Source organism: Diabrotica virgifera, chromosome 7, assembly GCF_917563875.1.
Source record: "Diabrotica virgifera virgifera chromosome 7, PGI_DIABVI_V3a".
In the NCBI taxonomy this organism is placed as follows: Eukaryota; Metazoa; Arthropoda; class Insecta; order Coleoptera; family Chrysomelidae; genus Diabrotica; species Diabrotica virgifera.
This window is the reverse complement of record NC_065449.1, coordinates 55300699-55315537: the sequence shown is the minus strand read 5'-3', so window position 1 is coordinate 55315537 and position 14839 is coordinate 55300699.

Sequence of the window (14839 nt, the reverse complement as noted above, 5' to 3'; positions counted from 1 at the left end):
TATTTCTAGTCTAGTCGTTTCCGCTTGCAGTCTGCTGAGTATTATCCTTTCTACGATCTTGCTAATTGCTGGTAATAAGCTAATTGGCCTGTAATTCTGCGGGAATGTGTGGTTCTTGTCAGGTTTTGGAATCGTAATGACATGGACCTCCTTCCATCTGTTTGGGAATATTTGTTAAGTATACTATAGCTCTTATTGGTAAGTATTTGAGGGCTCTATTTGTTATTTGGTCTAGACCAGGTGCTTTTCTTGGTGAACTATTTTTATATGTTTGTTTATTTCCTCCGGTGATGTTAGGGGGGACGATGTCTTCTGGGTCCTCTGATCTTTCTTGTTGCTCTTCGACTTCTTCCATGAAATCAAAGTCCTCGTCTGGGTGGTAGTTTAGCGTGCATTCCCTTTCGAGGGTGGACCTCATCACTTCTGCTTTATCTTCTAGGGTGTATATCATACCGTTCCAATGAAGTGTCGTTACACTGACAAAAAGGGGCTCTGGCATAGATGGTAGTAACTCCTATATGGTATAATACTCCTATTCTAAATATATGGTAGAAAGCAATCACGGTGAATTTTAATTCTAGTAATACTGGAAGTATACGATTTGGAAGGAGAAAAGGTCCGATGAGGAATGCTATTGGACAGATTTGGATGGGCTGAATAATAGTGACCATTATGAGCCTCAGTTACACTTTTATATAAAGGTTTCCATTTTTTCCTGATACATATTTTTATTAATTGCAAGAAAACACTATTACTTTCAATGGTTTCAGTACTTCTCATTTTAGTATCACATGCACTTTTGGCTGCCATATATTTTTCTTCATTACCAGTAATACCTGCATGTCCCTTAATATGAAAATTGCTCTTATTTCAATGCAGTTGTTAAAATTTAATAACGATTAATATACTATATTATGCTTAATGTTCTTATCTCCAGGCCATAAAATCAAAGTTAGCTTATAAAAGCTTTACAATTTTACGGTGAATGTGATCGGAACCAGCTGCTTTTCTAGTTTTCATATTTTTCAATACATTTTTACGTATTTTATTTCTGATATTAGAATGGGTAAATTATTATCAATGTTTAAATCTCTGATAATACCTTTTTCTCTGTTAACTGAGAATATATTTTGTATATACCTACCTATGTTCGATTCGTCGTTTATTTCTTTTAACATTATCAGGACCCTATAATCAATGACTATTAGTGTTCCACACTGTCTATTATTTCTAATAGTTGAAAGACTGATAAGTTTGTACACACTTGAATGAATAAAGGAAATAAAAAATGTAGTATGTCAAAGTGTGTAAATAATTTATTTCTTTAGCTGAGCGCTTTCGACATAAACGTCATCATCGGAGCTAATGGTCAAATTGTAAAAAAGTACCGCTACAATATTGAGGTGTTATCATTTGCATCTTGTGAATATAAATATTAATTTTGGTTGGAAATGCTTTGTTCTCCGTACAACCCCAAACAGTAAAAACAGAAAATACGGCCGCATTAAACGTTACACAAACACAAAACTTTTTTCATGGCGTAGGTTCACCCATCCATTGTTTGCCTAGTAGAAAGCTGTCAGCTGTTCCTAAAAAGAGAAAAACCGAGAGCCGTCAAACAAAAAAAAAATTAAGCTCATCCAAAAATAATTAAAAACCCACTTATCGTAGGGGTGGTAAGACTAAAAGTGACCGAGTGGTCAGAGAAAAGTAATTAAATTACCCTAAAGATCCATGACCCTCCCAAAAAAAAATTCTGGATCCGCCACTGATATTTCCCCACTTTTATCCAAGCAAACTTAGTTTTATCCAAATTCATATTTAAGCCATAATGCCACTCAATTGGCCGTATAAACTTTTTCAACTATTCTCTGCAAATCTTCACAAAAATTTGACTGAATACTTTCCACTAATTTAATGAATTCTTTTTTGCGGCAGCACTTTTAAAATCCAATAATTCTAATAAATAGTTTCTAAATAAATAATGCAAAATTACTAATTCACTCAAACATCTGTAAAATTTCTCAAGCGTTTCATGTATTAAATAATTCGGTATAATAATAATTCAATAAAATATATTAATATTAATAACAAGCTTGTTTACAATTTTTTCAACACCTCTCAACAACACCAACGATACTCAGCTCGGCCTCCCACAGTTTGCCATCCTATTAATAAATAGAAATTGCTACTCTCTCCAAAAAGTCGCTGTGTAATAGTGTTATGATTGACGTAATAATTAAAATTCACGGTTTACTAAAGATAAGGGCGGAGACAGTTTTGCTACTTTTCTTCCTGTTATTTGTAAATTTAATAATAGTTTAGTTTCCTGTATTTATACTCTAAGATGCGATTTTTAGGTTGAATTTCGCCTAGCTCTTTATCGGATAAAAATTATTGGATATGGAATTTACCATGTTAACAATTACAAAAAACAAGGGGTGCCCGATCTAATTTTGTTCCAACTATAATTAATTAATAATTAAAAAATTACTTTTTTTATAAATTTTTAAACAAAAATTTTCGATTCTTTTTTAGATTTTTTGGATCATTCTAAACAAAAAATGTCTTTTGTAATTTTTCTCTAAAGTTGTTCGTTTTCGAGTTATAAACAATTTAAAACTGAAAAAAGAACGAAAGATGACAATTTTCAAGGCTCAAAAATATAAGTAAAACGAGCTGAAAATGCGAGCATTATCATAACGAAAACTTTGTTTATTTACGTATTTCAATTCATAATGTGGAAAATTGCTATTATAAAAAGTTGCTTAGAATTAAAAATTATGTTTTAATGTGCAATTATATCATTCTAATTTAAATGTTGTGAACTATAAAGGTACTTTACTCTTGATCGAAATTGATATTTTTTATATACCTCATATAAAATTAATAAAATTTTATATATGAAATCATATCACATCATAAATCTTAAACCATGAAGAGCTTTTTATGAAGAATAACTTTTCTTCGTCAAATTAAAAATAAAAAAAGTTATAAATGAAAATGTTGTTGGTATCCATAATTTGAGAAAAATTTTCAAATATTTTTTTCCATAAGAAGGATGTAATTGCACATATCAGACCATAATTTTTTATTCCAAACAACATTTCATATAGTCGGTTCGCTAAACTCAGACACAACTGGCTAGTGATTTTAGTCAGTAATTTTACGAATTTGGCAAAAAAAATAATTACTAAATAGTTAATCATTACTAAATAATTAGTAATCTTGCCAATTTTGGCAAAATTGGCAAAAAACAAAAAAATTACCTACTAAAATCAATAACCAGTTGTGTCTGAGTTTAGCGAACCGACTATAATAGCTATTTGTATAACAAGGGAGAAAAGTGGTACTTTTGCTCCCGAGAATGAAGTTTACTGTCCGAAGCGTAGCGAAAGGCAGTAATCATTCTAGGGATGAAAAGGCACTTTACTCCCATGTTATACATATGATTTTTCCACCTTCCTCAAATATCAAGTAATTTTTTCATTTTTAAATAATTTATTTATGTAACTAACTGACAAAATTTATTAGAGAGCTAAAATGTGCTAAAATTAACAAGTAGGTACAGTATAACTGTCAACTGTCAAATATAAGTCAAATTATTAATGTAAACATTGTTAAATCAAAATAACAATTTACAGATTTTACCATTCTGTAAAATACAGGGTGCTCTATAAATAAACGTTAAAATGTATAGATTCTTACCTACGTAATAGATAATAGAATATTGTATAGGGCGTTAATAAGTTATTTCATCAATGACATACCATGACGTCACTTTTACTTTTCCTCCCTAGGGAGAAAAGTACGACTTTGCTCCCTACAATCAGGTCAGGAAAAGTATACTTTCGATAGAGGTAGGTGGAAATAATAATTTTCATTTCATAACAAATGGAGCAGTCTATTTATCATTAGGTACTCCCATTAAAGGGGAGGCCGTATACTCGTATAAACCTTTTTAAAATTGTTAATAAAGTATTGCTTTCAAAATATACTCAAATTGTATTTTTTAACATCGTATTTGTTTTATATAATAATTAAATTCACTATCAAATGTCATTGATATTTTATTAATACTTTATTTAAAATTTAGTTTGACATTCACGAAGTGTCAAACTCAAATAATGTAAATAACCTATGCTTTGCTTAACAAATTCAGATTAAAAAACTAGCCTACTTACTAGCAACGATTTCAGCTGACGTTTAGTGTGTCGGCAGAAAATAAAAGGATTGCGACGTCACATTTTAGACTTTGAGGTCGATAAGACCAAACTACATAAGAAGATTTTGCGAATTTATGAACGAAAAGTTTTCGTTGGAAATATCATTTTTGAAATTACGAAGTACCTAAATTTAAGTTCAAACCATATTCTAACGGACCACACAATGGCATCTAAGGTAATGAAGCAGCAGATAAAAGTCAACGGAGTGAAGTAACGAGCAAGAATAGTGAAATACTTAAGTCTAAAGTGTTGTGCTTATGGAAACGGGAGTGGTGTCAATCTCTTTCTAAATTCAGATCTATCAAAAACGACATAATACCTTGGTGCCCAAGAACTGACAACAGCCTCTTACAAACAGTGCTAACCTGAGTACGCCTAGAATACTCAAGACTACCACATCTATACCTTATCACAAACAGTGACCCTAAAATAACCTATTAGAAAATAAGTCTAAGCAGATTGTAACGTACGCAGATGATGTAAACTTGATGTAAACTATATGTAAACTATGATTTAAACTATAAATTCAAATTTTAACACAATTGTAAACTCTATTATAAAACTAGAGAGTCAAAAATTTTCTTTAAATGATAGCATTTGCATTGTTGATTCTGTCAAAGAAAGAAAAATAAATGTTACGGGGACAATTATTGGAAAAAAAATAAAGATAAATTTAATGAAATTTTAAATAAAAATGAATTGTTGTTCTTTATTGCGATCAACAAATAACATAATCAATGGAAGCTTTGAGAAGTTGTTAATATGGATCCATCACTAGTATCAAACTTTAGATTTTTAAATCTTGAAAAAAAATGGAATTGTTTATGGAATTAACTTAAAAATTATTAGAAATACCAAAAATCTTACAGAGTAATAAAATGTACGTTTTGCTTTTCTGAATATTTTTGCTTTTTTGTTTTCTTTTTAGACAAAAAGTGATTATGCTATGGCTGTTCAAAATTTGCCTAAACTCGTGATTAGTTACTCGTTCAAGCCATTTTAAATACAGCTTTTTCAAAATTAAGCCCTTTGAACCGATGAAACTTACAGATCATATAAATAATACATAAGCAAAGTAACTTGTGAAGTGGTAACGATAAAATTTATTTGTGATGCTAATTAGGGGGTGATTTTCGCGATTTTTTTACCAAAAAATAAAAGGGACTAACAATATTTTGAGCGTAACTCACTTACTTTTAATGCTACTAGTTTTTTTTAAACAAAAATAAACCATTTTTAAACACTTTAAAAAAGTTAAAATTAATTTTCCCCGAAAAGTGCTCCGTTTTTGGGATATTTCACATTGAAATATTCGATGTGGAATTTGACGAAGAAGAACCTACTTTTCATTAGCTACAACTCTGCTCCTACTGGGTCTACAGACCTTAATCATACAACATTTTTCAGCTTTTTATAAGCTATATTTTTGATAACAATACTTTTTTCGCTCAAATACTTACTTTTTGAGTTATCTCCGAAAAACCGTCCAAAAACCTGTTTTTTTTTTCTGTTAAAAATTAACATATTCACTTGCAAATAACTCGAAAAGCATTGACTTAGGGAAAAAACTCTATAAAACAAAAGTTGCTTAGAATTAGTAATTTTATCCAATTCCGGACTTATTTTGAATGTATATTTTTCACCGTGGAGAGGGGGGTATTCCCCTCCATTTTTGTAAAATGGAGGGGATGTAGAAACTTTTTCTTATATAATAATAGACAATTTCAACTACCTATTGTACCTATTCCCAAATTTTCATCCTTCCTTTATTTTTTTTTTGGGTCAGATTGTGCTTTGATAGGGCTAAAACCCCGACGTGCAGTTATGGATTGCACGAACGAAAGCAGATTGCGCTGAGCAGATGGGACATGAATTATAAAATAAATTGTAAAATTCCCTCATCTTCTTTAGTCTCAGCTTCCGTTATGGCTTGCAAATTTTATAAGCCTCGGAAGTGTAACCAGAGAAGGTTCCCATTGTTTTCGATGTGGTGGGATGTAGAGTAATATTGTTAGTGTTGTTTTATGTGCTATTAGATTGAAAACTTAGTCTTTTGCTAGCAGTTGCCGCTAGGGCATCCCTGCCATTTCATTTATTGCAATCCGTAACTGCACGCCGGGGTTTGTCCTGGTTGGGTCAGAGCGAGCAGCATATGTGCCTCCTGATTATAAGTTTCGAGACCGGTACAGGTGCTTGCTGCACTCTCTGGTTGAAATAGAATATAATGCGGCTATAGTTTCGTGTTGCAGCGAAATCAAAAATGGTTATTCATTTTTGATTTATATTTTATTATTTAGTCCATGTGGTGAGACCGCTCCCGTCTGAAGAAATTTCTGATTCGGTTTCTTTGTGGATTCCTGTTCAGAAATATCTCGTTTAAACAAATCTAAAGGGTGCCCGGCGGAATTTTTGGGCAGAAATTGTTTAAACAATTTTTTTTAACAAATACAAAAGATCACCATTTTGACCCGAAGAATATTTTTTAAGGTTTTTTGGGTGATCCTAAACAAGAAAGGTATCTTGTAATTTTTCTCAAAAATTTATAATTTTCGAGTTATAGGCGATTTAAACTCTGAAAAATGCAAAAATACGCATTTTCAAGACTTAAAAACTCATATTTAAATTAGTATTTTTGAGGTTGCCAAGTACTTGAATTGTAGTTTAAACATTCATTTTCAAAATTCTGCAGACTGATCGGGTCTAACTTTTTACACCGTTGTTATTTAATTGTTAATTATGCGTGTCCATCCGATTTTTTTGTCGGTGCGGCGCGCACTATTTCCAAAAATCTCCTATTTTAATCCGAAAAATATATTTTTTAGATGTTTCGAAACATTCTAAATAAAATAGGTCTCTTGTCATTTTTCTCAAAAGTTAATAGTTTTAAAGTTATAATCGATTTAAAGCGCATTTTCGGATTTTAAATCGCTTAAAGTTTAAAACTATTAACTTTTAAGAAAAATAACAAGAAACCTATTTTATTTAGAATGTCCCGAAAAATCTAAAAAATATAAAAACAAAATAAAAATTCCATTAAAAATCTTTTAGTAATATTTTTAATTTTTTTCAATATTATTAATGTTTATATTAGGTTGAATACTTTGCCTTTCTAAAAAATATACTTTTCGGAGGAAAATAGGAGATTTTCGGAAATAGAGCGCCGCACCGGCAAAAAAATCGGATGGACACGCATAATTAACAATTAAATAACAACGGTGTTTAAGTTAGACCCGATCAGTCTGCAGAATCTTGAAAATGAATGTTTAAACTACAATTCAAGTACTTGGCAACCTCAAAAATACTAATTTAAATATGAGTTTCTAAGCCTTGAAAATGCGTATTTTCGCATTTTTCAGATTTTAAATCGCCTATAACTCGAAAACTATCAATTTTTGAGAAAAATCACAAGATACCTTTCTTGTACCCCAAAAAAACCTAAAAAAATATTCTTCGTTTCAAAAAAGGTGATATTTTGAATTTGTTTAAAAAAATTGTTTAAACAATTTCTGCCCAAAAATTCCGCCCGGCACCCTTCAGATTTGTTTAAAGGAGATATGTTTGAATAGGAATCCACAAAGAAACCGAATCAGAAATTTTTTCAGACGAGAGCGATCTCACCACATGGACTAATTATTAATAGTCCAGTCGAGTTAGACGAATAACAGGCCTAACCTTGCATTAGGAGCTGCCCCAAATTTTATTTTTTTAATCTTTAGGGGGGTCAATAGTAGTGTAAATTTTAAATCTTGGCTGAATTCCGCCATTGCGTTAGCCGCCATCTTGATTTTAAACAAGAACCGTTTTTGCTAAATATCTCAGCCATTTTCAACTTTTCGACAAAAAGTGTAACAACCAAAATTGTTGAAAATGTAAGTTTCTATCATTTATATTTTTACAATTTTTTCGTGTTGTCGATATTTTCCGAGTTATAGCGGAAAATAGTGACAGTTATATATAAATAGAGCATAATTATTGAATTATCTCGTTTATTGTTAGTTTTACGACAAAAATGTTCCTATACAAAAATAGAGAGAATTGAATTCTACACAATTTTGGTTTCTTTCATTTTTTTGCTAAAGTTAATATTTAAGGTAGTATGTATGCGATAATGGCGCGAGCGTAAGACCCGATTGATTTTTTAGCAATTGTTTTTGTTCAATATCTACGCCATTTTCAACTTAAATTGTTCCAAATATGATTTCCTACATTTCTTTTTAACATTTTTTTTCATGCGGTTGATATTTTCCGAGTTAAGTGGGAAAATAGTAAAAAGTGGTGGGGGAGCATAATTACTGAGTTGAATCTTTTTTCCGAGCTGCCAAAAATTTTATAATTCTATCCTTTAGTGGAGATCAATAGTAGTGTAAATTTAAAATCTCGACTGAATTCCGCGGTTGCATTAGCCGCCATATTGATTTTAAAGGAGAACTGTTGTTGCTTAATATCTCCGCCATTTTCAACTTTTCGACAAAAACGGTAGGAACTAAAATTGTTGAAAACGCAATTTCCTACAATTTATTTTCCACAATTTTTTTATGCGATCAATATTCTCCGAGTTAAGGAGGAAAATAGTGGAAGCGGAGGGGAAGCATAATTATTGAATTGTCTCATTTATTATTAACTTTACGACATAATTGTACATAAACAAAAATAAAGAGAATTATATTTTATACAATTTTTGAAACTTCCAATGAAACACCAACCAAACTAAGTACATAAAAGACATAAATAAGTTCACTTAATTTTATTAACTAGCGGGTTTTATTGGTTGAATTTGACTGTCGATAATTAAGTTTCATGTCAGCTAACATATTTTAATATTTTCAACATTTTTTTTAATTTTGGACCCCGTTGGGAGGCATTTTCCAATTCCCCCCTCTTAGACCCGCCACTTTCTTGTCTCGAAAAATTGTAGTAAATAGTAATTGCAACAATTTCAGTACTTACGCTTTTTGTCGGAAAGTTGAAACGGGAAGATATTGAACAAAAACAATTGCTTTAAAATCAATCGGGTCTTACGCTGGCGCCATTATCGCATACATACTACCTTAAATATTGATTTTATCAAAAAAATGAAAGAGATGAAAATTGTACAAAATTTAATTCTCTTCAATTTTATGTAGGTTAAAATTTGTTGTAAAAGTAATAATAAACGAGATAATTCAATAAATCAATAATTATGCTTTAACTGTCACTGTTTCTTCCCCATAACTCGGAAAATATGGACCGCACGAAAAAAACTATAATAAACGAAATTATAGAAAATCACATTTTCAACAATTTCAGTTTGTATATTTTTTCTCGAAAAGTTGAAAATGGCGGAGATATTGAGCAAAAACGGTTCTCGTTTAAAATCAAAATGGCGGCTACCGCAACGGTCAAATTCAGTCGAGATTTTAAATTTATACTACTATTGACGCCCCCTAAAGACTAGAAAAATAAAATTTGGGGCAGCTCCTAATGCAAGGTCAAATGGTATCCCGACTGGGCTATAAATGTTGCAACACTCTCGAAGTTATACTATAATTTTATTTCTCACCAAATCTTGAAAATTGCAAAATATTTTTCCTAAAGTGCCTATAAATATAAATACATATTGCATATAATAAGGGAATATTTGGTTACTTTTTAAGTGCATGTTGCATGCATATTTTAACAATTTTTTAGTGCATATAATCCAGTCTCAACTGCCCATATAGCACACAACGTCCGATGTACGTCCATATAACGTACATTTAAAGTCCAAACGTCCATGGACCAAAACTGGACGTACTATGTACGTACATTACGGGACGTCCATTGGACGTTTGATTTCAACGTACATTGGACATCCATTTGTGGTCCATGGATATTTTACACAAAACGCGACTATTATATTAAGTCCCAATACAAACTAAATGAGAATCTTCTTGACAACGTTGTCGCTCTTCGCGCTATCGGTCGTGAAAGGTGTAGTATTAGGCAGGTACTTTAGGGGATTATCGCTGTTAATTGTTGTGGAATACTGAAGGATAGTTTATTTATGATAATTCACAGAATGGCAAACGCGCTTGTAATATACAACAACGGTACTGACTCTAAAAATAGTTTGGAACAGAAACAGAACAGAGATAAACCTCTTTTAATGTGCATGCTTCCTAGGGCGTCATTATCTGAATCTCGTCTTTATGAAAATACATCCTGTGATATATTTGTGTTTTCTGTTTATCGTGCAAGTGCAGTCGTGCATTAATGAAGTTCCTAGTTCCTATAATAAAGTATATATTATAATGAAGTTATAGTAAAGAGAAATAAAAAAGGTCTTTTGTGTAATATTTTTAAGTATCTATAAGTTTAGTATTATAAGGAACTATTTCCTATAAAAGCTTTTTGCTATGTATTCACAAAATTATGGATACTAGATTGCTTTCTGAAGAGTGCCCTACAAATGTCCATAAGACGTACATTGAATGTACATAAGGTGTACACTGAAAGCTCCAATACAACGTACAATGTACGTTTGTAGCGGACGTTCTATGGACGTCCAATTTTGTGAACTCTGGACATTCGTTGGACGTCCATCGGATGTCCATTGTACCTTAGCGGGACGTCCATTGGACGTTCCAATGTACACAGATGTACGTCCATTGGATGTCCATAAAACGTACTTGTGCTATCTGGGTGATAACCTATGATTGACGCGACATTCTTCTATAAATAATAAAAAAAATCGAAACGTCAAATAAACTTAATTTTAAAGTTACATTGTTGCTTATGCCCAACAAAAAAGTAAATTAATATTAAAAGTATGCAATCATCTAATCCATCAATTCTAAAAGAATTGAACATTCATCACGCTTAAATGCTTATATTCTTATTGTATTTCTCATACTGTTAATCCCATTTAAATCCACCACGGTAGGCTTTTGTGTCGTTACCAAAGTTATACCTACAATGTCTTCACTTGAATTTCGATTTCTTTCACTTTCATGGCCCGCAGCGGTTATTAAAATTTGTTGTTTTATGTGCCATCCGGAATGGGTGAGGCTGAATGTGCGATATGACATTATTTGAAGACGACGATATTTACGTCTGTTTTTCTCATGCCATGAGAAAGACAAAACGCTAAATTTTGTAATTATCTATTTGCATTATTGATTAATAGATAGAAACTTTTTCTACTGTTTGGATGGATATCTGACGTGTGATTTTGTGTAAATGTATTGTTTTATTCATTATCATTAACCTCGCCATACATACATAACACAATCATACAGATTTATTGGCTTCCGTGGTCATCGACTACCTCTAAGTAAACTCTTAAACTTTAAGATTTTATTCGTAAAACCTTAGTACGTTCCTTAAAGGTAAAATATTGCAAAACCTCTAAATTTTAAAGAACCGCTTGGATTGACATGAAATTTGGCATAGACGTAGCTAACAAGTCAAAGAAAAAAAGTGATATTGTGCCGATATGTGCTTTTGCCCTAGGGTGAGTTTCACCCCCTTTCGGGGGTGAAAAATATATGTTCGAAATAAGTCCAGAAATTGATAAAATGACTAATTCGAAGCAACTTTTGTTCAATAAAGTTTTTTCACCAAGTTACTACTTTTCGAGTTATTTGCGAGTGAATATGTTAATTTTTCTACAAAATTACCACGTTTTCAGACGGTTCTTCGCAAATAACTCAAAAAGTAAGTATTTGGTCGAAAAAAAAATTCTTATCAAAAATATAGTACGTAAAAAAGTGAAAAACATTGTGTATATATTAGGTCACTATACCTAGTAGAAGCAGAGTTATAGCTAATGAAAAATAGGTTCATATTCGTCAAATTCCAAATCGTATATTTTAACGTGCCATAACCAAAAAACAAAGCACTTTTTTAGGGAAAACTCATTTCAACTTTTTTAAAGTGTTTAAAAATGCTTATTTTTGTTTTTTTTTTTAATTTTTTTAGCCTAAAAAGTAAACAAGTTACGCTCAAAATAAAGTTGATCCCTTTTTTTTTGGTAAGAAATCTGGAAAATCACCCCCTAATTAACATTTCAAATGAACTTAATTGTTACCACTTCACAAGTTTTTTACTCGCGTATGTACTGATCATATGATCTGTAAGTTTCATCGGTTCAAAGTCCTTATTTTTGAAAGAGCTGTAGTTAAAAGGGCTTGAACGAATCACTTATCACGAGTGTACGCCAATTTAGAAACACCGAATCTTAACCAATTTTTGTCTTAGAGAAACAAAAAAATAGAAAATATTCAGAAAAGTAAAGCCGACTTTTTTTGTTGTTTAGGATTTTTGGTGTCTCTAACAATTTTTAAGTTATTTTGAAAAAAGGATTTTTTCCAAATTAAAATTTTTAAAAATTTTATTTTATAACCACATTTTTTCAAAAATAAGCACTTTGAATCGATGAAACTTACAGATCATATAAAAACAACATAAGTAAAGTAACTTGTGAAGCGGTAACGATTAATTTCATTTAAATTACTAATTGGGGGGTGATATTTCTGATTTTTTTTTGCCAAAAAAAAGGGACCAACTTTATTTTGAGCGTAACTTGCTTACATTTAATGCTAGAAATTCTTTTTATAAAAACAGAAATAAAGCTTTTTTTGAACACTTTAAGAAAGGTGTTATGTGTTTTCCTCAAGAATGCTTCAGTATTTGGATATTTCACATTGAATTATTGTATTTGGAATTTTTCGAATATGAACCTATTTTTCATTATTTATAACTCTGCTTTTGGTAGGTATAGAGACCTAATATGTACACCATTTTTTTCACTTTTTTAGAGGCTAAGAATATTTTTTCGACAAAATGTTTACGTTTTGAGTTATTTGCGAAAAACCGTCTAAAACGTGGATATTTTGTTGAAAAATGAACATATTCACTTACAAATAACTCGAAAAGTATTGATTTGGTGAAAAAACTCTATAGAACAAAAGTTGCTTAAAATTAGTCAGTTTATCCATTTCCGGACTTATCTTGGACATCTATTTTTTCACCCCCGAGATGGGGTGAAACTCACCCCCCGGTCAAAAGCACTCATCGGCACCATATCACTTTTTTTCTTTGGCATGTTAGCTATGCCTATGCCAAATTTCATGTCAATCCAAGCGGTTCTTTAAAATTTACAGCAAAAACCGTGAAATAATGTACTATTAGTAAAACTCTTTAAGATGTAAAATAAAAAATGTATACCATTTTTATTCAGTTGCAATGAGAAGCCAAACCTGTCCTAATTTTTACTTAGTTCAGAGAGCGCAACCAGCACTCTTATCGACGATTTCACCACTTTTTAGTGGTTCTTCAGAGAATGCATAGGTTGCTATATCTGTCCTAAGTAGAAATTTTCCACTATATTAGTCCACACATTGCAACTGACGAGATGGTAGTAGGTGCGTAGCGGCATCTGCTAAATAAAAGTCAAAGTTTTCATCCTAAAAAAAATATTTCAAAATATTTTTAAAAGATATTTAATTGATTATTTCATTCAGAGGAGATTCTGACCAATAGAAAGCTACAGACATCTGAATTAAATCAATAATTTTTGAGAATTGCCCGTCGTTAAGTATATTACGTCAGATGCCCTTCGTTGCTACGAAAAAATACATTCAGTGACATTAATGACAATTAATGTTTTAAAATTATAAAAGTGATGACATTCAATCGTCAAATATTTATAAAAACTTTGTGTTTAATTGTACTAATTTGTACTTACATAAATAAATTACAATAAAATTTTGGCTTTGAACAGTTTTATTCATGAAATAATCCAACAAATTGCACTCGAACTCTAAAATTAATATAGAATTTTTGCCCTCGTGACACTTTGACATAATTTCACTCGCCTTTGGCTCGTGAAATAAAAACTGTCAAAGTGTCACTCGGGAAAAATTCAATAATTTTATAGCTCTTGTGCAATTACTACTGAAAACTTATTGGACGATTTTCACTAGTAATACCACTAGAGGTCAAATTATTTCCGGAAATTTTCTAAAAATATTCATGATCAAAAAAAAATTTCCGGATATTAATTTGACTTCGCGTGGTATTCGGTAAGAAAATTCCACACCAAATTTGCATTTGAAAATCCAAAGCTGCATGAACAGATTAATAGCGCGCCATAGCTTTGTCAGCAATTATTTAGGCTTTCAAATTCGTAATTTCTACTCATTGTAGTTGCATGGGAATACCATTTCAAGATAGAAATTAGTATATTCTTCAATTTTACATAAGTTTTGAGTAACTACAAGTGATAGAAAATGAATCAAAACTAAATGATGTAAACAAATAAAAACCAGTCTGTCAAAAATGTTCTGTTATTGTAAACGTCAAAAAATTTCCACTATAATTCGCTGTTGGGTACCCCACGAGCAAAAAATTTCCGATAAAATACCTCCGTTGCCATAGTGATCTGTCAAAATAACGTATTTTGATTGGTTCAAAATTACAGGTGTGGAATTTTCCTGGTAACACCTCAATGGCTTCTAAAAATTGCAAGCCAGATGAATGCTGAAGCGAAGAAGACAAGAGAGAATTCTAAAACTTGCAATTCACGACCCCGTCTGTTCAGCGTGGTAAATTCCAACGGAAAATGGACCTATGTTACTCAAAGGAGTAATACT